We start from the raw sequence: 25,114 nt of genomic DNA, 5'->3' as shown, positions 1-25,114 counted from the left end.
GAGTCCGGTCCTGTTCTGGGAGCAGTAGCGGTTCGAAGGCCACGGGTCACCATTACAATCACTTTCGTCCCATGGTTGGACAGAGCAGGCGAAACGGGGTGAAGGGCGGTGAGGCCCAGGGACTGTAGTAGTCTCTGGAATTGCGGGCAGCTATACGGAGTAAGACGCGACGCATCGGCAGGCGGTGACCGGGGAGAGCGTGGCCGGCTTCCAGCTGAGTGGCCTTGACGGCAACACCAGTGTCGGCATACTAGGAGTTGCTGAGCCGGCTGGACTTGAGTGGCAGCGCTGCGGGCGGCACGCCGAGACTACGCTGCACCCATCAAATACTGTAAATTAGCTGAATAAAGTAACGCTTCCGAATACCGCTGTATCAATCTGCACGGCCCCTCGATGCTCTTGAACTTGCTCGGCCTCCTGACGAAATATGGTGTGGTGGGTCCCGTTTTCAGCTCGGCCCCCTGGACTCACGGGTTCGACCACTGAAGCCGCAACACAACATTGCATTTCGGAATTCGTCAGCGAATTCAATCTTGCAAGATCCACAGTGTTAAGATTGTGTCAAGAGTACCATATTTCAGTCATTATCTCTCTCCATGGACGATGCAGTGGCCAATAGCATTCACTTAACGACCGAGACAAGCTATAATCCGTGACAACAGAAATCAGTATGGGACATAAGACGAATGTACGTGTTAGGACAGTGTGACGAAGTGTGTTGTTAATGGGCAATGCCAGCAGAATACTGACGTGAGGACCTTTGCTAACACCACGAAATCGCTTTCGGCGACTCTTCTGGGCTCTTAACCATATAGCTTGTACCGTGTATGACTGTAAAACAGTGGCCTGGTCAGATCAGTCCCAGTTTCAGCTTGTAAGAGCTGATGGTAGGACTCGTGCATGAACCAGACCTTATGAAGCCTTGGACGCAAGTTGTCAACAAAGCACTGTACAAGCTGGTGATGGCTCAATAATTGAATGGGCTGTGTTTACATGGAATGGTCTTGATCCACTGGGCCACCCAAACTAACAATTAGGTGGAAACGGTAATGTTCAGCTACTTGGAGATCATTTGCAGCCATTCATGGTTTCCATATCCCCAAAAAACGATTGAATTCTTACGGATGAAAATGCGCTATCTCACAGGGCCACTGTTGTTCACGATTAGTCTGAAGAATATTCTGCACAATTCGAGTGAATGGTTGGGTCACCCAGATTGTTTGACACGAACCCCAATGAACATCTATGGGACGTTATCGAGAGACCGGTTAGTGCAGAAAATACTGCATCGACTACAGAGGCATCATGGTGCAGTATTTCTGCAAGGGACTTCCATCGACTTGTTGAATCCATGCCACGTCGAGCTGCTGCACTGTCCCAGGTAGAAGGAGGCCCAACACTATACTATGACGTATTCCTATGACTTCTGTTATGTCATTCTATGTTTGGTATGTAATGCTAATAAGCCATATCTAAAAGCGAAAGCAGTTTTTGGTAATGAGTTGAGGAGGAAGAAACATTCTGAAGTTAAAAGTAAATTACAATCACTGCAGTCGTTTTCTTGTAAGGTTTATACAAAAAATCTTTCATCGAACATAGCAACACATCGTGCATCAGAAGTACCGATGAAGCATGCAAAACCATAACACTATGGCATGGTTGTTAAGGAATGGTTTCTGTCAGCAAATGAGTCCTTGTTTTCCACATTTATTGACAAATCAGAGATAATATCAGCAACAGAGACATGTTTCTGCCAAGACCTATTATAACATGAAAATGGGAATTAAAGGCGGAAAATATAAAACGAAAACTGATAATTGATTTGCGGTTCTGTTCGTGCTTCTCATTGTAGTTAGACGAGTAAGCAGATGGAGTCGATTCACCTCCAGTTATAATTTTTGTAATATTGATGGCAGCGTAAAGAAAAGGCTTGCTTACAATTTTGCCCTTGAAAGGCACTACACGAGAAGCCCATTCTTATAATGCCTTCAAATCACTTATTTCTGAATATGATTTGCCAATTCAGAAAGTTGCGTCTATTACATTATTACCTTGTCTGCGGATGTCGAATGTCTCTCGCCTTTCTTTAAATATCGTTGTATCGTGCATCAGTAAGTGGTTTGTGGACATATTTTTTCACAAAAATTCTGAGTTAAATTCTCTCACAATCACTAAAGAGAAAAAAGTTTAGAGTGCCATTAGAAGAACTGGATAGCCAGTATGGAGACCTGTTATTGCACACTGACGTTCGATTCCTGAGTAGAAGATGTGCTTCTAAACAAATTTAGAGACTTTCTGCCAGCGATGATATGTTGTGTGTCTGAACCTGAGGAAGATTACTTACAACTGTATGAAATGATCTGCTTATTGGACCCGGCTTTTGTAACTCACATGGCAGTTAAACTAAATGAGTTACAGGAAGAACGTCAAAGAATAAAACAGCACGCCATAACTCTTATGTCTTCTATAAAGAGTTTCATGCTAAAATTTGATGTTTGGATAGCACAGACACAGATATTAAATGTGAAACACTTCATCAACAAGCATTATCCGATCAATCCGGTCAATCCGGTCAATCAGTCAGCACTGAAGACAGAATCTGAAAACCGATTTTCAGATTACAAGCCAATGAAACCCTTTCTAGCTTTCGTAGCTCAGTCTTTCCAAAGCGTGGATGTGGAAGATATTTTTAGTCAGTGAGACTGAACATGAAGAGGAAATGATTTGATTTTAAAATGACGTTTCTTTAACATCGGAATACAATGAAGACAACTTATGGAAATTAGTGATTATAAGCGGAAAACTGGGAAAATGGCACAGTATATTTTATTGCTTTTTGGATTAACTTATCAATGTGAGTCAGCGTTTTCAATAAAGAGCATGGTGAAATCTGAGCGTGGAAATAAACGAGTAATGCCAATGATTTGCAAAACCAAGTATCTCACTAACCTTTTTCAACATTTATGATCTTGTATATTTTAATTTTTTTCATTTGTGTAATATATGGAAAATTGATTAGAAGGCCTACAACTTTTGATGGAGAGAAAATTACATTTTACGTATTTCGTTTAATTAAATGGTTAATTTTATCTAAAGTGCTGTTTTGTTCTTGAGCGTTCACACATTTCTAGGCTAGTAGATCTCTACACGGACTAAATTGCCTGTAGTGGATCACGAGCCTAAAATATTGAGAATCTCTGCTCTGAGGGACCCGAGTAACTTCATCTACATGTGGCACAGCTGTAGAAACGTGTGAACTCTCTTCTCCACTGAAATGGGGCTGTTATCAAAAGTAGGGGCTAACACAGTGTTTCGTAACTATGCCTAATTTTTTTCTCAATGACTATCAGTGACTGATGGCGTCTCTCAGATGAATGTGTACTACCCCATTTAACTGTTGAGTCTTCTCTTCTGTATACTAACTGGGAGCTCAGTTCTTGTCAGTTTTGTGTCATCGGCGAAACATAACACGTTAATGCGCCATTTCTGCAAGCTGAAACTTGTCATTCAAATACTTCGTCTCTTTGAACGCCACATTTCGTTAGATTTCACCAGGAAGTCTCAGTAAACTTTACTCGGCGGTTCCCATCGACTACCAGGTGTCATTTCCTTCTCGTACAGAGTAAATAGCTTGTGTCCGGGGCTGGAATTTAATTTTCTCCTCTCAGCTTCTGTTGTTCTTATGTCTGTACGCACTAAAAGTAGCTGAAAATACACGAGCAATGGAGAGGACTGTCTGTGAAACTAGACAGTAATTTATAATGATAGATATGGAAGTAGGAACGCCAGCGGGCGCTGATTATTGTCCTGATACCTATTCACACTATGAATGGCAGTAAGATGATAGATGTGGTAAGATTTTGCACGTTCCCTCGTTAGCAGAGTGTCGTGGAATTCGGGAAGTATTGTGATAATAAAGTTAAAAGATAGTGAACTGTGGCAGCCTTGCAGAAAGAATTTCATAGCAGTTTACCTGAAACTGTGCCTCACAGAGCCGACTAAATCAGCCTTCATTTACTTTCGCGGAACACTGTAATGTCCTTTCTATCATTATTTTAAGGAAAACTGCATTATCTTGTCTTGGCAATAAACAAAAACAAACTAGTGTTATGTAAGTGTATCTGTTGCTGCATTTTCCAGCACAAAAGCGATTTCTGTATCTCCTAGTTTAAGGGACCTTCAGCCAAAATTTCGTGGCAAAGCGCCGCCGACAGCTTCCAATGCAATTTATGGCTTCCGAGAGCCATACAAGAACCGTCCATTAAACAACTAAAACATATGGCTATCCGCATGTGTACAACAGGTTTTTCCGCCTTTAAAAATGTTAACTCGGAGAAAACTAGCAGATATCATGTGTACAGACTAAGGGCTTTTTTAGTAACAGCCTATCCTTTGTTTTACAAAACCAACAATCTGAAAAGTGAATGATTTCTTCGCGGTATTTTGCAGTGTTCTAGTTTAACAGAATAAGAAGAAAGACTCCGTGAAATTTGGTAAGCTGGAGGGAGGTACTGCTTGAATTGAGTCTGTTGCGGGTTGGTACAATGCCGAGATGAATATTTCTTTTTGTATGGGCATCGAACGCGAAAAGTATAGTTCAGAGTTCGAGTCTCAATCCCATATACAGTTTTAATATTTCAGAACGTCTCAAGCACATTTGTATTGCATCTGTCACGACGGAATAATTTTTTTCGTTTGTCTGGTTGCGTTAGAGAAGAGTCGCCTTTTCGTGCTTACAGGTACTCAACAGTTACTCTTAAGACACATTTCGCCAAGAAAGAGCCAACAAGCTCTGTGTGATGAAAATCTTTCTAATTAGGAAGATAAGCTGTGCCTCAAGAGCTCCCAAACAAATGTACCAAACGTCAATAATTTATTTTAAACACTACTAGTGTCGCTATTATACAAGTATACTGATGAGCCGCAACAATATGAACAATGGTTTGACATTGTGTTGATTGACCTTTGAAACGTAACACAGGAAAGAATTCTACGTGGCATGGATTCGACGAGTCCTTGGTATATTTGCGGAAGTATGTGGCATTGATGTCTACGTATGGATCACTCATTGCTCACATATCACAAGTCGGTTGTTTCTGACCGTGGTGCTGGCGCCACATAGCGTCCGAGATGTGATCCATAGGGTTCATATCATGCGAATCCGGTGCCGAAGACATAAACGCGAGTTCTCTGTCAAGTTCCTCAAATCACTATAGCACGATTCTGATCTTACGACGAGAACATTTATTCTGCTAGAAGATACCTTCGTTGATGCGGAATTCATGAAGAATGAAGGGATGCAAGTGACCCAAAGTATTGTTTACGTGATACACACCTGTCAAGGCGGGTTCGATTACTACCACAGATCCCAAGGAAGCCCAGGTGAATGTCCCCCATGGTAAAACGCTCTACTCACCTGCCTGCGTCTGAGGCGTGTTACATGTCTCAGTCAGCCGACTGCCTGGATGACGGCCATCGACACGATGTAAGAAGAAACGGCGTTGATCGGAGCGGGCGACATATTTCCATTGTTCCACAGTAAGCTCTGTTAAACTGTCCCCACTACAATCCTAATTGACGATGTCGTTGTATCAACATGATGAAAAGTAGCTGTCGTCTGTTGCGGACTCTTATGTTCAGCAATGTACGCTGAGCAATGTACTCCGAAACAATTGTGCCTGCCCCAGCATTGTACTCGGTCGTCAGATGCGCCACAGATCGCGGCGTAATATTCCATGCGGAGCGGGCGAGTGATGAAGCGTGGACTGCCAACATTCTGCCGCCCACTCTTCATTTCACCGTCCTTCAAATAAGAAAAGATTACAAATAAGCAAAGATTACAAATATCTTATACCAATGCAAGAAAACCTCCACATTCAGAAAGACATTGCTGAAGACAAACATGTGATAAATGAGCAAACACCCATCACTACAGGCTCCCTACTACACTGACACACATGCACACAAACACATCACAGATACTTCAAAAAATTACAGACGAAATTAGGCAATAATATTCGATCTTGTCAATAACATCCGACAGTCGCCAACAGAAACCAAAACGTTGCATCAAAACAAGTTTTCAGTTTTTAGTCCTGTGAAATGTGAACAGAAATCAAGTAGCAATTATAAGAAGAGGACCGGCACCGAAAACGGAACATAAATGTAACATGTAGAAAATCGCCCACGCAACCTGTAAGGAGAATTTAAAATACACTCCTGTAAATGGAAAAAAGAACACATTGACACCGGTGTGTCAGACCCACCATACTTGCTCCGGACACTGCGAGAGGGCTGTACAAGCAATGATCACACGCACGGCACAGCGGACACACCAGGAACCGCGGTGTTGGCCGTCGAATGGCGCTAGCTGTGCAGCATTTGTGCACCACCGCCGTCAGTGTCAGCCAGTTTGCCGTGGCATTCGGAGCTCCATCGCAGCTTTAACACTGGTAGCATGCCGCGACAGCGTGGACGTGAACCGTATGTGCAGTTGACGGACTTTGAGCGAGGGCGTATAGTGGGCACGCGGGAGGCCGGGTGGACGTACCGCCGAATTGCTCAACACGTGGGGCGTGAGGTCTCCACAGTACATCGATGTTGTCGCCAGTGGTCGGCGGAAGGTGCACGTGCCCGTCGACCTGGGACCGGACCGCAGCGACGCACGGATGCACGCCAAGACCGTAGGATCCTACGCAGTGCCGTAGGGGACCGCACCGCCACTTCCCAGCAAATTAGGGACACTGTTGCTCCTGGGGTATCGGCGAGGACCATTCGCAACCGTCTCCATGAAGCTGGGCTACGGTCCCGCACACCGTTAGGCCGTCTTCCGCTCACGCCCCAACATCGTGCAGCCCGCCTCCAGTGGTGTCGCGACAGGCGTGAATGGAGGGACGAATGGAGACGTGTCGTCTTCAGCGATGAGAGTCGCTTCTGCCTTGGTGCCAATGATGGTCGTATGCGTGTTTGGCGCCGTGCAGGTGAGCGCCACAATCAGGACTGCATACGGCCGAGGCACACAGGGCCAACACCCGGCATCATGGTGTGGGGAGCGATCTCCTACACTGGCCGTACACCACTGGTGATCGTCGAGGGGACACTGAATAGTGCACGGTACATCCAAACCGTCATCGAACCCATCGTTCTACCATTCCTAGACCGGCAAGGGAACTTGCTGTTCCAACAGGACAATGCACGTCCGCATGTATCCCGTGCCACCCAACTTGCTCTAGAAGGTGTAAGTCAACTACCCTGGCCAGCAAGATCTCCGGATCTGTCCCCCATTGAGCATGTTTGGGACTGGATGAAGCGTCGTCTCACGCGGTCTGCACGTCCAGCACGAACGCTGGTCCAACTGAGGCGCCAGGTGGAAATGGCATGGCAAGCCGTTCCTCAGGACTACATCCAGCATCTCTACGATCGTCTCCATGGGAGAATAGCAGCCTGCATTGCTGCGAAAGGTGGATATACACTGTACTAGTGCCGACATTGTGCATGCTCTGTTGCCTGTGTCTATGTGCCTGTGGTTCTGTCAGTGTGATCATGTGATGTATCTGACCCCAGGAATGTGTCAATAAAGTTTCCCCTTCCTGGGACAATGAATTCACGGTGTTCTTATTTCAATTTCCAGGAGTGTATTTTTACATCATAGCAAAAACCAACCACCAGAACTATTTATAACCTATAGGAACATTGCCACAAAATGTGAACTAAATAGTAAAAAGGTATATATATTCTAGGCCACTGAAGATGTCTTGCAGAGAATAAAGGCGAAATGCATATGGCACGAAAACTGTGTTTCACTCAGTTGTAGTCAGACGGACCAGAAGGTAAAAATTATCAATATACCTACAAGTTTCGCCGTTTTCGAACTCCTCGTTCTCAGTCGTTGGGCCACACCTGTCTGCCCTTTGTCAAAGTCGCTTTTGTCAGTGTATATCCCAGTATAATCACTAGAACGATTCGACGCTCTTCTGTGCATCACTAAAATACTTTCCTTATCTCGTCAAATGCCCACAACGCCACCAGACGTTATTCATTGTTGCGGTGGGCAGCGCTCACAATGTTTTCACTCATCACTGTATGCAGGTGGAGTGGCCTGAAGAGATATATGATGTGTTGCTGGTAAGCTTGGAAGTGAACAACGTTGTCATTCAATATATGGTCTCTTACATAAGAGCACGATTGAAAAGCATTTAGGAAAATAACATTAAAATTAATTTTAGCATTCTTTATGTTGATTATACAAGATATTAACATTTTCATTCATATGAAGTTGAAAAAGCCATGACTGCCGAAATGACATAAGAGGGAGGTGCAGTTGCATGTCCCAAAAACGATGGAATATAGCAGAAACCCTTCACATTAATCTGATCGTAGGAATAACTTACTTCTAGGACATGCAACTAAATGTGTGGAAAGCGGAAAGAAGTATGGGTGTGGTGCGCCTCACGGTTTTTCTGTTTGACTTCCCTTGTTATGTACTAAAACAGGTGCTGCAAAATTGCAGAATTGGTCGCTAAATGAAATGCCACTAGTTAAACAACCAATGACTTTATTGGACGCGTTCCGGGGAATGCCCATCATCAGATAGTTATGATCATCTAGGTATTCAGATGCATAAAGGCACGTTGTAACTAATACAACTGCCATGACAATTTTGCCGCACTCAAATTAATTTACAGTATGATTGCATTCTTCCATCGTGACTTTATACCACAAGTACAATTTATTACGCACTATAATTCAGGTAGAATTCTTTTTATACAGTGTATGCAAACTATTGTTTTAGATGTACAGCGAGTAATGTGGACGACCGTCGCGGATTGAAGTTCCCTTCTCCTTGCCAAGTAGATAGGGTGGCCTCAAAGAGCAGCGAATGACAAGCAACTGGCCGTCATAACAGAGACCTACTGCTTCGATCAAAACTGCACTCATCTTTACAAGCACAAAAAGAGCTGTTCTGTTTTTCCTTTAACGGTCAACCAATGGGCTCATTAAATTAATTGAGTAGCTGTTCGTCACATCCATCGCTGTATCTGGATTATTGTCTGAGGATGGCATCATTTCTTTACCTGGCTAGAAGATCACCGATGCTACATCGCAAGTTAGAAGTGAATGATAACCGGCAGCGAGTCAGATGTTCGATCTTAGCATAACCAATACGCGAGAGGCCGGTTTTAATAGTTCATGATCTTGTCCACAGCGATTAAAGACCCAGGGATGGTTTTGGGAGATTGGTGTAGATAAGGTCAATGATGGTTTCATTTTATTCAAGATGTTACGTTCGACTGGAATGAAAAACAGCCCACAGTTGCACTAAATTATGTTTATTTTAAACTTTGACCATGGTTCCAGATATAATAATATAGCCATCCTTAGAAGTCCCACTAATAAATGAAAAATGTCTTAGCCCAGTGGCTGCGTCAAGACCAATAAAATAACTTCAACAGCCCGTTTCGAACATAAGTAAAATTACATATGCTCAGGAGGACGGTATAGTGAAGGACATAAGGACATTACATCAGCATTTCCGTCATTTGCAGACTAATACTTATGGCTGTTAGGAGTAATAAGTTTCTGGTCAGGTTAGTACCTCCAAGTACATGTGGATTGAGCAAGCCATTAATACTTATTTCTCTGGGGAGAAGGTCAGGTGTTGAAGTATGACATGTGGACGCAATACGGATAGTGTGAGCTTATTACCCCAATCAACTTAGTGGTGCAGTTACGATCATGCAGGAGGCAATAGGTAGTATGTGACGTCAAACACGGAGAAAAAACAACAGATATAATGATGTGTTTACAAGAAACTAGTATTCTAACCAATCCAAGTACATATATAGAAAAAAAAGGAATGGTAAAAAGAGTTCTTAAATGTAGCATTGACTTATTATCTGAGAATGACCTCACCCTTAATTTTAAAAATACACAACATATTCAGTTCTCTACATCTTTGAGTACTGCACCAATGATAAGAGTACACATTTTGGAAACTTCAAAATGCTTAGATGTCCATATTGATGAGAATTTAAATTGGAAAGTAGATTTTGTAACGCACAAACCAATTTAGTTCCGGCACATTTCAGCCTTGCAAATCTTCTGGAGAGACAAATTAGTAATTTTTGCGTTTAGTGACATCGTATGGAATAAATTTCTGGGGGTTAGTCATCTTCAAGAAAGGACTTCGTTGCGCAAAAACGTGCTTTATGAATAAAACATGCCTAACAAACAATAAAGTAAAGTCTGAAAACAGACTCATAAAGTTTTCCCTTGACGATTCCTTCTATTCCGTAAAAGAATTCCTACTACTGTAAGGTGTGAAAGGTGGTGGGTAGGACTTACTAACTAACGATATATGTACACCTTTGCTCTTCTTCCAAGCAATGTTGAAGCAATAATGAAAATAAGAGAATAATTCAGCCTGGTGTCACGACTAGTAGAATTATATATTATAATGTCTGTGTGTGTGTTTTTCTCTTTGATGTACGTAAATGTACTTGTTCTTGTGAAAGCAAGCAGCTCGTCTTCCTATTTAGCTTGGAACTAATCAATATTTTGGTGCCGAAACATTGGAAAATTTGCGGTAGCAGACACAAAGAACGATTTCTGCGAGCAAGACTTCCTCCTTTGCTGATAAGTAGAAGCAGCGACACATGATACTAAGGTAAAATGAGCAACACAACGTTCACGCTCATGGGAAAAGAACTGTTCCACACCGGTTTTGTAAGTCGTCCTCATCTGCCCTTTGAGAAAATTAAAGCCTTGTTACTCCGATAAATACTGCTGTGAGACATTTACTGCAAATATTGGTGTATTGCATATAGGCATAGTTCGCGGTTGTTATAATCTCTGGTTGACTTTCGCGCTGCCTTTTTCACCAGCAACTGCTATCTTATATTCACGTGCTGCTGCCATAATTTTAGTTCGTAGACAATAACTATTGTCTTTTGAGAATATCACTAAGGTCTGACTGTACTCGACACATGTCGACAAAAAAGTGTATGATATGAAAAGACAGAGAATCTATTACTTGATTCGTCACCGCGCTCGGAGCTTTCATCTCTGGGTCACTGTTCCCCGAATTTGGCCAACACAAGGCTCATTTTAAGAACACGTTGTGAACTTTTTTAATGATGGACGACCTAATACACGACATTTTGTCAGAGGAGGATTACAATACTGATATAATTGAGTGTGAAGATTATATTGATAAATCGAAGCGCGCCCATATCGTCGTGCCCGACGGTATGGAAATGAAATTCTCTGTATCAATGTCATATTCAGGCACGAATAGTGTGGTATCTCGCTCCAATGCGGTTACTACGGCAGTAAAATTACCGTCCATTTAACTAGAACCGTTCGCGGGAGACGTGGGGATCCGGCCTAGATTCTGAGAACAATATGAAGTCTCGGTTGACAGCAATCCCTAGGAGTCCACTGTTAATACGCCTAACAGCTTTCATGTACAAGGGTACATTTAAAATTCTGCGGGAACGGTGCGGAAGTGATAATACGCTACTGTCCATTGAAATTGCTACGCCAAGAAGAAATGCAGATGATAAACGGGTATTTATTGGACAAAAATATATTACACTAGAACTGACATGTGATTACATTTTCACGCAATTCGAGTGCATAGATCCTGAAAAATCAGGCCGCGCGGGATTAGCCGAGCTGTCTAAGGCGCTGCAGTTATGGTCTGTGCGGGTGATCCCGGCGGAGTTTCGAGCCCTCCCTCGGGCATGGGTATGTGTGTTTGTCCTTAGGGTAATTTTGGTTAAGTAGTGTGTAAGCTTAGGAACTGATGACCTTAGCAGTTAAGTCCCACAAGATTTAACACACATATTTTGAGAAATCAGTACCCGGAACAACCACCTCTGGCCGTAATAACGGCCTTGATACGCCTGGGCATTGAGTCAAACACAGCTTTGATCGCGTGTACAGATACAGCAGCCCATGCAGCTTCAACACGATACCACAGTTCATCAAGAGTAGTGACTGGCGTATTGTGACGAGCCAGTTGCTCGGCCATCATTGACCAGACGTTTTCAATTGGGGAGAGATCTGGAGAATGTGCTGACCAGGGCAGCAGTCAAACATTTTCTGTATCCGGAAAGGCCCGTACAGGACCTGCAAGAAGCGGTCGTGCATTATCCTGCTGAAATGTAGGGTTTTGCAGGGATAGAATTAAGGGTAGAGCCACGGGTCGTAACACATCTGAAATGTAGCATCCACTGTTTAAAGTGCCTTCAGTGCGAACAAGAGGTGTCCGAGACGTGTAACCAATGGCACCCCATACCTTCACACCGGGTGATACGTGAGCATGGCGATGACGAATACACGCTTCCAATGTCCGTTCACCGCGAAGTCGCCAGACACGGATGCGACCATCATGATGCTGTAAACAGAACCTGGATACATCGAAAAAATGACGTTTTGCCATTCGTGCACCCAGGTTCGTCGTTGAGTGCACCATCGCAGGCGATGCAGCGTCAAGGGTAACGGCAGCCATGGTCTCCGAGATGATGATCCATGCTGCTGCAAACGTCGTCGAACAGTTCGTGCAGATAGTTGTTGTCTTGCAGACCCCCCCATCTGTTGACTCAGGAATCGAGACGTGACTGCACGATCCGTTACAGCCATGCGGATAAGATGCCTGTCATCTCGACTGCTAGTGATACGAGGCCGTTGGGATCCAGCACGGCGTTCCGTATTACCCTCCTGAACCCACCGATTCCATATTCTGCTAACAGTCATTGGATCTCGATCAACGCGAGCAGCAATGTCGCAATATGATAAACCGCAATCTGACATTTATCAAAGTCGGAAACGTGATGGTACGCATTTCTCCTCCTTACACGAGGCATCACAACAACGTTTCAAAAGGCAACGCCGGTCTACTGATGTTTGTGTATGAGAAATCGGTTGGAAACTTTCCTCATGTCAGCACGTTGTAGGTGTCGCCACCGGCGTCAACCTTGTGTGAATGCTCTGAAAAGTTAATCATTTACATATCACAGCATCTTCTTCCTGGCCATTAAGTTTCGCGTCTATAGCACCTCATCTTCATGGTGTAGCAATTTTAATGGCCAGTAGTGTAGAACCATTCAGCATCTAGATTACGTGGGAATCATTGGCACATTCATTTCGTATAAAACTTCCTGGCATATGAAAACTGTGTGCCGGACCGAGACTCGAACTCGAGACCTTTGCCTTTCGCGGGCAATTGCTCTCATTATGGAAACATCCCCTAGGCTGTGGCTAAGCCATGTCTCCGCAATATATTTTCTTTCAGGAGTGCTAGTCCTGCAAGGTTCGCAGGAGAGCTTCCGTAAAATTTGGGAGGTAGGAGACGAGGTACTGGCAGACGTAATACTGTGAGGACGGGGCGTGAGTCGTGCTTGGGTAGCTCAGTTGGTTGGTTGGTGGTTTGAGGTTTAAGGAACCAAACAGCAACTTCATCAGTCCCTTGTTTCAAATATGCTCCATTCCGCTAATGGGACATCTCAGTAAAGTCAGAACAATAAAACGGAAAAAGGGAAAAACGTAAAAGGGAAGTCACGTTGTCATTGGTAAAAACACAAAATGAGGGAAGTCGGCAAGAGAACGAATCCAACACTACGCTGAAGCAGCATAGGCAAGACCACCTGTGACTTAAAAGGTACAACTGCTATAATGTAGAAAGTACGTATGGGAATAGAAAGACTAACCAAGCCTTAAAAAAAGGGTAAAAACAAAGTAAAAGGGAAAGAAAAGAGGATTTAGGTCAGGGAGGTGAATCGGGAATCTGCGAACACTGCCTACAGTGGGAGACACCCAAACACTCACCGCCCTGCCCCAACACCAGAGAGAGATTAAAAACCCTAAAACTGAGAGTAAAAACCACTTTCCCGGAGGAAACCGAGAACCATCTGGGAATCGTCAGCCAACATCAAAGGTAAAGTGTGGGGGAGTCTGTACTTAGCACGCAGAGCCAAAAGAAGGGGGCATTCAACCAAAATGTGGGCTACTGACTGGAAGGCTCCACAACCACATAGTGGGGGTGGCTCATCACGCAAACGAAAACCATGGGTCAGCCTGGTATGGCCAATGCGGAGACGACACAGTGTGGTTGAGTCCTTTCGGGAGAGGCGAAAGGAAGAACGCCACGGGCCTGGTGTCACCTTAATTGCACGAAGTTTATTAGACAGGGGAGTAGCCTCCCAAGAATTGGCCTATGACTGTGCGAAGTGGGATTTGATGTGAAGCCGTAAATCCGCTGCAGGAGGGGTTACAGAAAACGGGGGGTAAGTAACTACTCCCCCAGCCAAACGATCAGCGAGCTGGGATACCCACATGGCCAGGGACACAAAGGAAGTCAATGGAACAAGCAGCACGGTGAATATCAGCGAGATGGTCATGGATGGCAGAGACTAAGGGATGGCACGAAAAACACCGGTCAATAGCAAGAAGGCCACTCATAGAGTCCGTACATAACAAAACGCGGTTTTGTTTGGATTGTTTAATAAAGGTAAGGGCCTGGGAAATTGCCATCAATTCCGCAGTATACACCCCACATGTAGGTGGCAGCAGATGACTTTCCGTTCCAACAGAGGACGTGAAGGCATACCCAACATGATCAGCAGATTTAGAGCCATCAGTGTAAAAAACAACAGCATCCCGAAACTCCCATAAAATTTGGCGGAAAAAGGAACGGAACACCACTGGGGGGATGGAATCTTTCGGACCTCGGCGGAGATCCATCCGAATTCGAGGCCGAGGAACTAACTAAGGAGGGGTGGAGGGGAGGGAGAGAAGAAGACAGGACAAAGAAGGAAGCTGAAAATCACGGCAAAGAGACGCAAGGCGCAGCCCAGCCGGTAAATACGCCTGAGGGCGGGAGTCGAGTGGGCGACGTCCATGGTCTTGGAACAGGATAGAATAGGAAGGATGAGTGGGAGAGGAACGGATAGTGAGTGCATAAGACACAAGCTGGGACCGCCGAACGGAAAGGGGGGGGGGGGAACCCGGCTTCAACCAGGAGACTATCGACAGGGCTAGTAGGGAAGGCACCGGTGGCCAAACGGATACCACGATGGTGGATTGGATCCAGCACGTGCAGTGTGGAAGGAGCAGCTGAACCATAAACTTGACATCCATAGTCCAAACGAGACAGAACTAGAGCACGATAAAGGTGGAGGAGGAGGGAACGGTCTGCACCCCAAGAGGAGTGGGCAAGGAAGCGAAGGACATTGAGTTTACGGAAACATCCTACCTTCGGGAGTCTGATATGGGGCAGCCAAGTGAGCTTGTTGTCAAAAAGAAGACCCTGGAAACGAAACTGTGGGACCACAGGCAATCGTTGTGCAGCGAGATAGAGCTCTGGATCAGGGTGGATCGTAGTACGGCGACAGAAGTGGACCACCCGCGATTTTAAAGAAGAGAATTGAAACGCGTGTGAGAGGGTCCATGCAGAGGCGCGCCGTATAGCCACCTGGAGCTGCCGTTCTGCAGATGCCATCGAGGAGGAACTAACCCTAATGCAGAAATCATCCACATACAGGGCAGGGGCGACCAAGGGACCGACAGAGGCCACAAGTCCATCGATAGCAATGAGGAAAAGATGGACACTCAAGACAGAACCCTGTGGGATGCCCGTCTCCTGGGTCCGTGGAGAACTAAAAGCAGTACCAACTCGAACTCTGAATGACCGATGGATCAGGAACTGGCGGATAAGAAACGGGAGTGGGCCCCGAAGACCCCACTGATGAAGGGTAAGTAAGATGTGATTGCGCCAGGCCGTGTCATAAGCCTTGCGAAGGTCAAAAAACACTGCAACCAAATGGCGGCGCTGGGAAAAAGCCTGCCGAACTGCGGATTCCAAGCGAAGTAAATGATCGATTGTAGATCGTCCCTCTCGAAAGCCACACTGGTAAGGGGACAATAGATCCCGAGATTCGAGGACCCAATTGAGCCGACGGGCTACCATCCGTTCAAATAACTTACAAACAACATTGGTCAAACTAATTGGCCGATAGCTGTCAACAGATAGGGGGTTCTTACCAGGCTTAAGGACAGGAACCACAATGCTATCCCTCCACTGAGAAGGGAAGTCACCCTGGTGCCAGATACTGTTAAACACCCGACGAAGATGGTGCCGTTGTGGAGCACTGAGATGTTGAAGCAGTTGGTTATGAATGGAATCTGGGCCAGGGGCCGTATCATGACAAGAAGATAGAGCAGAAAGAAATTCCCATTCAGTAAAACGTTCGTTCTAAGATTCTGACTCACAAGTGGTGAAACATAAGGTGGGAGCTTCAGCCCGCTGTTTTTTATGAAGGAAAGCAGCTGGATAGGAGGCTGACGCCGATGCCACTGCAAAATGGGTCGCAAGATGTTCTGCAAGAACTAATGGGTCCGTACAAATGCCATCTGGGAGGTGAAGGCCTGGGAGGGTGGACTGCCGATGGCATCCTTGGAGAGAGCGAAGTGTAGTCCATACCCGTGACAGAGGGACAGTAGAACCAAGGGAAGAAACAAATCGTTCCCAACATATCCGCTTGCTCTGTTTGATTAAATAACGGGCTTTAGCGTGGAGGCGTTTAAAGGTAGTAAGGCTGGCTGCGGATGGGTGCCTCTTCAAGTGTTGCAAAGCTCGACGGCGATCACGGATGGCAATGGCAATGGCCATACTCCACCAAGGGACTTGCCGACGACGAAATGGTCCAGATGAGCGCGGGACAGCAAGGCTAGCAGCACAAACAATCGCGTCAGACACGTCACGTAGGACGTCATCAATACAACCCGACAAAGAGGGAGAAAACACGACCTGTGCAGTGTATAGAGGCCAATCGGCGCGTTGGAAAGACCAACGAGGTAACCTGTCCATCGGAGAGCGGGAAGGGAGCGAGATAATCAACGGGAAATGGTCACTATCACAAAGGTCGTCGTGTGGCGACAAGTGTAATGAAGGGAGGAGAGAGGGAGAAGAAAGAGAAAGATCAATGGCAGAAAAGGTACCATGACCGGCACTGAAATGAGTAGGGGAGCCATCATTAAGAAGGCACAGGTCGTGGTCTGCAATAAATTGGTCTATAAGAAGACCTCGTCTTGATGGAAAGGCACTGCCCCACAAAGGTTGATGAGCATTAAAATCCCCAAGGAGGAGGAAGGGAGGAGGAAGTTGCTGAAGAAGGGCGGTTAAGACAGCAGGTGTAAGAGTCCTGTCGGGAGGGAGATAAAGATTGCAAACTGTGACTGCAGAGTCTAGGTGGACCCTAACAGCAACCGCTTCCAATGTAGTTTGAAGAGGAATCCACGTGCTAGCAATGTCTGTACGGACCAACGTACAAACGCCACCAGAAGCCCGAAGGGGTCCGACCCGATTTCGACAGAAAACACGAAACCCACAGAGGGTCGGTGAGTGAGCATCAGTAAAATGGGATTCCTGGAGAACCACACAAGCTGCAGAGTAGGACGAAAGAAGGGATTTCAATTCCGGAAGGTGACGATAGTATCCATTACAATTCCATTGGAGAGCCACAGAACGATGGGTTAAATTGGGGCTGAACACAATAAATCCAGTCATACCGCCGGGTCCCCACCTGTCACCGACAATGAGGGGGCGACATCCATGAACGACAGGTCAGAATCCGGTTGTGAAGTCGGGGGAGGGACCTCCGGTGACACCAGAGGCTCTTTGTCCCGGGACTTTTGTTTCTTCTTCTTTTCAGGCTGAGATCGAGGAGGGCTGTATGGCATAAAGGAGCCAGCTGCTGCAAGATCAGGAACAGAAAGAGACCGGGCGACCTGGGGGCCGACAGACCGCGGCTCTCGCGGTCGTCGCGCGGCAGCAGACCTTTGGCCTGGAAGGTGCCGGGAAGGGGCATCCCGGGAGAGGCGCCCTTGACCGGCAGACGCCGAAGGAGTGGGACACTTCTCCGGCTGGGGAGGGGGAGCAGCAGCAGCGGGATGGGGGTAAGGAAGGGGGAGGAAGGGGTGAAGATGTAACCAAGGCGTAACTAGATGTTATGGACACAGGGTGAAGTCGTGCATATTTGTTACGGGCCTCTGTGTAGGTTAAACGTCGAGGGACTTATACTCCTGTATCTTTTTTTCCTTCTTATATACTGGGCAATCTAGTGAACGTGGAGAATGACTACCATGACAATTTACACACACAGGAAGGGGAACACGGGGACTCCCCTCATGGAGTGGACGTCCACAGTCATCACAGAGAGGGGCCTGGGAACTGCGGGAAGACATGTGGCCAAAACGCAAGCACTTGAAACATCTCATAGGAGGTAGGATGTAGGGCTTCACATCACAGCGATAGACCATAATCTTTTCTCAGGGAGGGTATCCCCTTCAAAGGCCAGGATAAAGGCACCAGTATCAATACGATTGTCTTTAGGACCCTTCTGAACACGCCGAACAAAGTGAACACCCTGCCGTCCGAGATTGTCCCGAAGTTCCTCGTCAGTTTGAAGGATGAGGTCCTTGTGAAAAATCACGCCTTGTATCATATTTAGAGACTGGTGGGGGGTAATGGACACAGGAAGTATGCCAAGATGGGTACAGGCACGAAGGGCAGCAGACTGAGCAGCTAAGTAATTTTTATCAGCAACGAACCCGACCGCATCTTGCTCAGGGAGTCCACTTCGCCAATCTTGTCTTCAATGTGTTCCACAAAGAATAAAGGTTTGACACTGGTGGAAGTATCTCCATCAGTCCTGGTGCAAACTAGATAACGGGGGAAAGGTTTTGCCCCTAGACGACGGGCCTGACCCTCTTCCCAGGGGGTAGCCATGGAAGGGAAGGCCGAAGGGGCAAGAGAAGCAGCACTTGAGGAATCAGTTCCACGCAGAGAGACGGCCGCAGAAGAACGGCCAGAGTTCTGGCCCGTATGCGTTTCATTTGCATAGCGTCCGCCCTGATACCACCCACTCCGATCAGGGGCTCTCCTCACGGGTGCCACCCAGCCACAGCAAGGGCCGTCTGGCACGGCGGCCATTGCCGGGAGTTCCGATGCTCCAGGATTACGAGCAACCAATCAAAGGCATGCAAGAGGAGGTCACAGCTCAGGTATCAGAAGTGTGATCCCTGTGTGTTCAGGGGCTCAACCAAAAGAGTACATAGCGACCCCACCACACGGGCTGGCTACCGTGCTGGCTATGCACCCAAGTATCAGACAACGACGTGAAAGAAAAGGTGGAATGTACTAGGAGGGCGCACGTCGGAGACACTAGGTAAGGTGCTCTTCCCCAAATGGCTCACACTACGGAGGAGAAATTTTGTAATGGAGGTCAAACCCCAGAGGGGGACCAAGGAATGCCAATAGGAGGAGATGATTATGCAACAAAGCCGAATTGGAAAAGCAACAGAACCAGGAGGATAGCGGGGCCAACATAAGCAGGGACACCAAGAGAGGGAGAGGAGAGGGCGAGGAGATAGGAGCAAGGAGGGGAAAGGATGGGAAGGGAAAGGAAATGCAGCCCTGGAGAGAAAGAAGGCTGCAATGGCTTGGGGCCCCGTGCTCGCCACGCACGTATCCACAAGAGTAGAGTTGTGGACCCCCGGGGGGGGGGGGGGGGGGGGTGGTAGCTCAGTTGGTGGAGCACTTGCCCGCGAAAGGCAAAGGTCCCGAGTTTGAGTCTCGGTCCGGCACACAGTTTTAATCTGCCAGGAAGTTTCATACCACTTCACACTCCGCTTCAGAGTGAAAATCTCATTCTGGGAACATCCCCTAGGCTGTGGCTAAGCCATGTCTCCGCAATATCTTTTCTTTCATGAGTGCTAGCTCCGCAAGTTTCACAGGAGAGCTTCTGTAAAGTTTGGAAGGTAGGAGACGAGGTACTGTCAGAAGTAAAGCTATGAGGACGGGGCGTGAGTTGTGCTTGGGTAGCTCAGTTGGTAGAGCACTAGCCCGCGAATGGCAAAGGTCCCGAGTTCGAGTTTCGGTCCGGCACACAGTTTTAATCTGCCAGGAAGCTTCATATCAGCGCACACTCCGCTGCAGAGTGAAAATCTCATTCATTTCGTATGTGGTGGAAAACCACAAATCAATATTCATAGAATGTAATCGAAGAGTACAGATATTAAAACCAGTAGGAGGTGACGACAGTACCTACGGCATATTCTTATCTGCTAAGAGATTAGGCGTCTTTCCAGACGATATCTGTCACCACTAGATAATTCGTAAAAAGAGACATAACTTATCTAAAGGAGACGTTTTAAAGTTAATGGAGTTTCTGACAGAAGAAGTAGACGGAGCGCTCGTTGTTGAGAAGATCCGTGGAGAAGGACATCCGTTTCCAAATGCGCTACCCTCGGCTTTAGCTCACATTTGACAGAATAAACCCACTCCCTCTAAACGCACTTATAAGTGGATGCCACAACCGTATTGCCTGTTCTGCGTACGAAGCGGCCACTGGGCTGAGTACTACGAAATTATAGCCTAGGTACAAGAACGTCTCAAGATACTAAATTCGTGTAATCGCAATAACCTTTGCCTCAAGCAAGGCCACAATTCTAAAAACTGCAAGAACGCAGACAAGGCGTTTCTCTGCAATGGAAACCATCACAAATATCTTTTTTGCCGCAAAGCATCTACGCTGTCTAGAGTGCAGACTAGTTCTATTTCAGTGGGAAAGGACGACCCGGCTTCAAGCATCTGCAGACAGCGCACATTTATCTTACAGGACCCATAAGCGACAGGAAACTACTTCGATGTTGTATACTGGACGCCGGCAGCCAGTGATCCTTTACTAGAAGATCTTTGACTGTCAGTCTGAATTTAGAAGTGACTGACACTAGAACCCCAACGGCCGAAGAGTTTGAGCCCACTGTTACCACATCTCAATCACGCCGACACGTCCGCTGCGTTTGAGAAAAATGTGGAATAAAGAGTACATTAGTATCAACGCTTTTGAGACTTCACGTTCCTTTAGTGGCCTCCTATTGTATTATCTTTTTTTCACTCATTTTCTCTTCGGCGTAAATACACTTATCAGCCAGAACATTATGATCACCTACCTAATAGTCGGTCCACATATGGAACGGATAACAGCGGCGACGTGTCATGGCATTGAGGCAATGAGCCCTCGGTAGATCGCTGGAGGATATTGGCACCACATCTGCTTACACAAGTCAAATAATTTCCGTAAATTCCGGGGAGGAGGCGATGAGTTCTGACGCCACGTTCAATCACATCCCAGATGCGATCGACTGGGTTATGATCTGGCGAGTTGGGCGGCCAGCACATTAATTGGAACTCACCACTATGTTCCTCGAACCATCTCATCACATCCTGGCCTTGTGACATGGTGCATTATCTTGTTTAAAAGTGCCACAGCCGTCGGGAAATATTATCGTCATGAAGGGGTATTAGTAGTCTGCAAGCAGTGCAAGATATTCCTTGGCCATCATGGTGCCTTGCACGAGCAGCATGGGACCGGTAGATCCCCACGTGAATGTTTCCCAGGGCTTCATTGAGCCCCTGCCAGTTTCTCTCCGTCCTGCAGTACAGTGCTGTACCCCTGGAAGACGACGAACTGGTGCCCTCCCGTCGGCATGATGAAGAAGGTATAAGGATTCATCAGACCATACAATTCTTTGCCACTGCGCCAACGCTCAGTGCCGATGGTCACGTGTCCATTTCAGTCATAGTTACCTACATAGTGGTGTTAACATTGGAACATATGTGGGTCGTCGGCTGCGGGGACCAATCGTTAGGAGTTTACGGTGCGCTGTGTGTTCAGACGCATTTGTACTCTGCATCACAATAAAGTCTGATATTATTTACACCTCAGTTCGCCGCCCGTTCTATTTATGGTTATAATGTTCTGGCTGATCAGTGTAAATGTCCTTGCTGTTGTGAAAACAACCAGCACGGCTAGTTATTTAACTTGGTGCTACACCGAACAGCTGGAATTAAAAATCCGGCTGGAAGGGTATCAGTGACAAGATTCGCAGATGAAATTGCTGTACTCAGTAAAGGTAAAGAAGATTAACGAGTCGTTTTAAATAGAATGACGAGTCTAATGAGAATGCTCTGTAGATTCGGAGTAAATTAAAGAAAGACGAAAGTAATGAGGGGTAGCAGAGATGACATTAGAGGGCAATCATTCATGAAAATTGAGGACCACGAAGCAGACAAAATGAAAGAATTCTGGTACCTAGGGTGCGAAATAATATACAACGGGCGAGAGCAAGGAGACCGAGACTAACACAGGTACGCAGTGCATTCCTGGTCAAAAGTAGTCTTCTAGTATCAAAAAGAAGTCTCAGGTTTAGGATGATATTTCCAAGTCTGTACGTCTGGGGCACAACAACGTATGGAAGTGAATTTGGGTACTGGAAAAACCGGGAACGGAGAGAATTGAGGTCACTGAAATGTGGTGATATATAAGAATGCTGAAGATTAAGTGAACTGACGAGACATGAAATGAAGAGGTTCTTTGCAGAATCGACGAGGAAAGGAAAATATTACCTTTTTACTTTTATTCATCTTCCTAAATTACCTTTATTTCTCTCATTGCATCCTCGACGATTTCGGCAAATTGAGCAAAGATAAGTATTACCACTGAATTACGGTTTATGATAAAAATGCAAATGCTACATGACATTGTTGGCTGGGATATGTTCCGCAATGGTTTAAATCCGAACATCATTTATATTATATTAATTATAAACTACGTAAGATACATGACATTTTTCTCACTTTCACGCAAACAGACAGGATATCTACAAACCTGCACAGAGCTCAATGAAAATCGTTATTGGTATTTGAATACCAGGCAGATAGAAAAAAGAGATCGATAGAAAAAAGATCGCAAAATTATTTCATAGTGATATGAGAACTCCTTTCCCAACAATTAGTGACCGTGTTGCCGTCTGTATTAGCAGATTAGGCGTTTGGGATTTGTGACAAGCAGTTTGTTAATTAAATTTATTAACTAAACTAATGCTCAATTCCATAACAGGTTCGTACAGTAGTGTAGCTGTCGGAATATCTATTACGAATCATCATATCATTTGTACAAACTGCCGTTTCCAGCCGATATCTCGTTGTTAGGGAATAGGAGCTGTCGGCTGTGCGATGACTCGCGTGGGACTAGTCTCGCAGCCGCTATCCGGTGGCCTCATTCCTAACAAGACAGGTATATGGCGGAGAGCATAGCAGGTGGGGCTCGGATTTCTCTGAGGGCCTCTCAACAACACGGCCCAGTCGAGATGTCTCCGTGGCGACTGCGTCTTCGCGGAAACAGGCCGGCACATTCAAAAGCAGTACTAAGTTATGCCGTTCTCGATTACGTCTTTTTTCCAAGGAAGTTTGTCTAGTGTAAGTAGTAACGATAAACAGTAGAAAATATTCGACATAAAAATGATTATTATTTTTTCATAGGTATGTTTAATACTCATATCAAACTTTCAGACATCATTGTCGCTTTTGACTATTAAAACTACTTCAGTTACAAATTCTTTGGTTTCAGATATTGGGCTATTTTCAAGTGGAATACATCAGAAAGAGCAAGTGTAAATAAATTTTTAACGCTTTACTCTTATAGTGTAATGTAATGCGCCAGTTATCTTACGCGAAAGACATTAGTTTTGTGTCTCGCTGACATTCATAGAGCATGTCAGATAGTGCGGTAATACGAAGTTAACCACACTCCGATGTTTATTTTGCACATGCACTCAAGACATTTCGGTCAAAAAGGACACAGTGTTTTCTGTTTTCCGGAAAGTATACATTTACAATTTTCTGTATTGCAATCATAAATAAAGCGATAATTTAAACAGTTTAATGTAGTAAGCATTCATACACCAGAACTGAATATAATAATCGAATATTATAGTGATGTGAATAATGATTTTACTACTCTACGCCTGGCATTTATTAGCAGTTGTTGCATTCATATGTAATATGTCTCTTGCAAGTGAAGATTTTACATTTAATACACGTCAAGGTACTTTTGTTATCAGTTATACCATATAGATGACATCTGCCTCTCTCCTGACTTGTAGGATGATTTTCTTCCGATACGGAGGGTGCATATTGAAACGATGTTCTTCTCTCTGCAGCTTCTCTTGTAGCGTGTTCTCTTCGAAGTTGTCTTTGTCTCTTTACTTTCACCCCAATTAGCTGCTCGCCAAGTGTTTCCAGCAATAGACTTCTTCGCTGTAAAGAATTTGCTTTCCACTGGGAGTAAGGTGTCATGAATAACATATAAGAGTTACATACAGATGTGTGAAAAATATTTGAGAACACAACAATAGGATATCTGTTTGTCTTCCTCTTTACTGTATAATTCTCCACTATCTTGTCTAACCTGTCCACAGCTCCTGTCGTAGCGTTGTAGTGTAAAATAATTTAAGGTTTCCCTTAGGTGTCATCACTGACTTTCGCTGAATAACCCTATATTTTTTCTTTGAGATATAAAATAAAAGCATTGTGTCCTTTCTGAAACCAAATATTGATGTGCAATTAGTAGTGCCCCTAAACTGCGACCCTTTTGGTGACATGAAGCGCTTGTTTTTTCGCACAGTCCCTACCTTATGATATTTCTCTTCATCAGCATTTGTCCTACTCCATAGAAGGTGAAAAAATTGTCGGAGGTAATGTTATGCCTTTTCAATCCGTGGGGGAAATCAGACATAACCATTACGTCTTGGTTCTTTTAGGAGCGGTACCTGGTCGTTTCCCGGTGTATGGTTGAATATTTCGCACTTAACTTGTTTCATTGTCACAAAATACCCAAAACCCGTTACAATACTTCGCTGGATTATTAGGCATATACTGACGAAAATTTCCTCTGCATGAAGCAAATTGCTCATCTTCTGTTACAAAAAATATTGAGAATCTTGATATTTTAAACATTTTAATATTCAGCCAACCGGATGCACACAATTTTTTTAATCGGTTGGCTGACTATTACGATTTATGTATTGGGATACTATAATCTGGGTAATACCTCTACCCATTTCTCTCACCAATCCCGTTTGGTGCCCGCAGCTCGTGGACGTGCGGTAGCGTTCTCGCTTCCCGCGCCCGGGTTCCCGGGTTCGATTCGTGGCGGGAGAGCTGGGATCTTCTCTGCCTCGTGATGACTGGGTGTTGTGTGATGTCCTT

This window comes from Schistocerca piceifrons, chromosome 4, assembly GCF_021461385.2.
Source record: "Schistocerca piceifrons isolate TAMUIC-IGC-003096 chromosome 4, iqSchPice1.1, whole genome shotgun sequence".
Taxonomy (NCBI): Eukaryota; Metazoa; Arthropoda; class Insecta; order Orthoptera; family Acrididae; genus Schistocerca; species Schistocerca piceifrons.
This window is presented reverse-complemented; position numbering follows the sequence as displayed.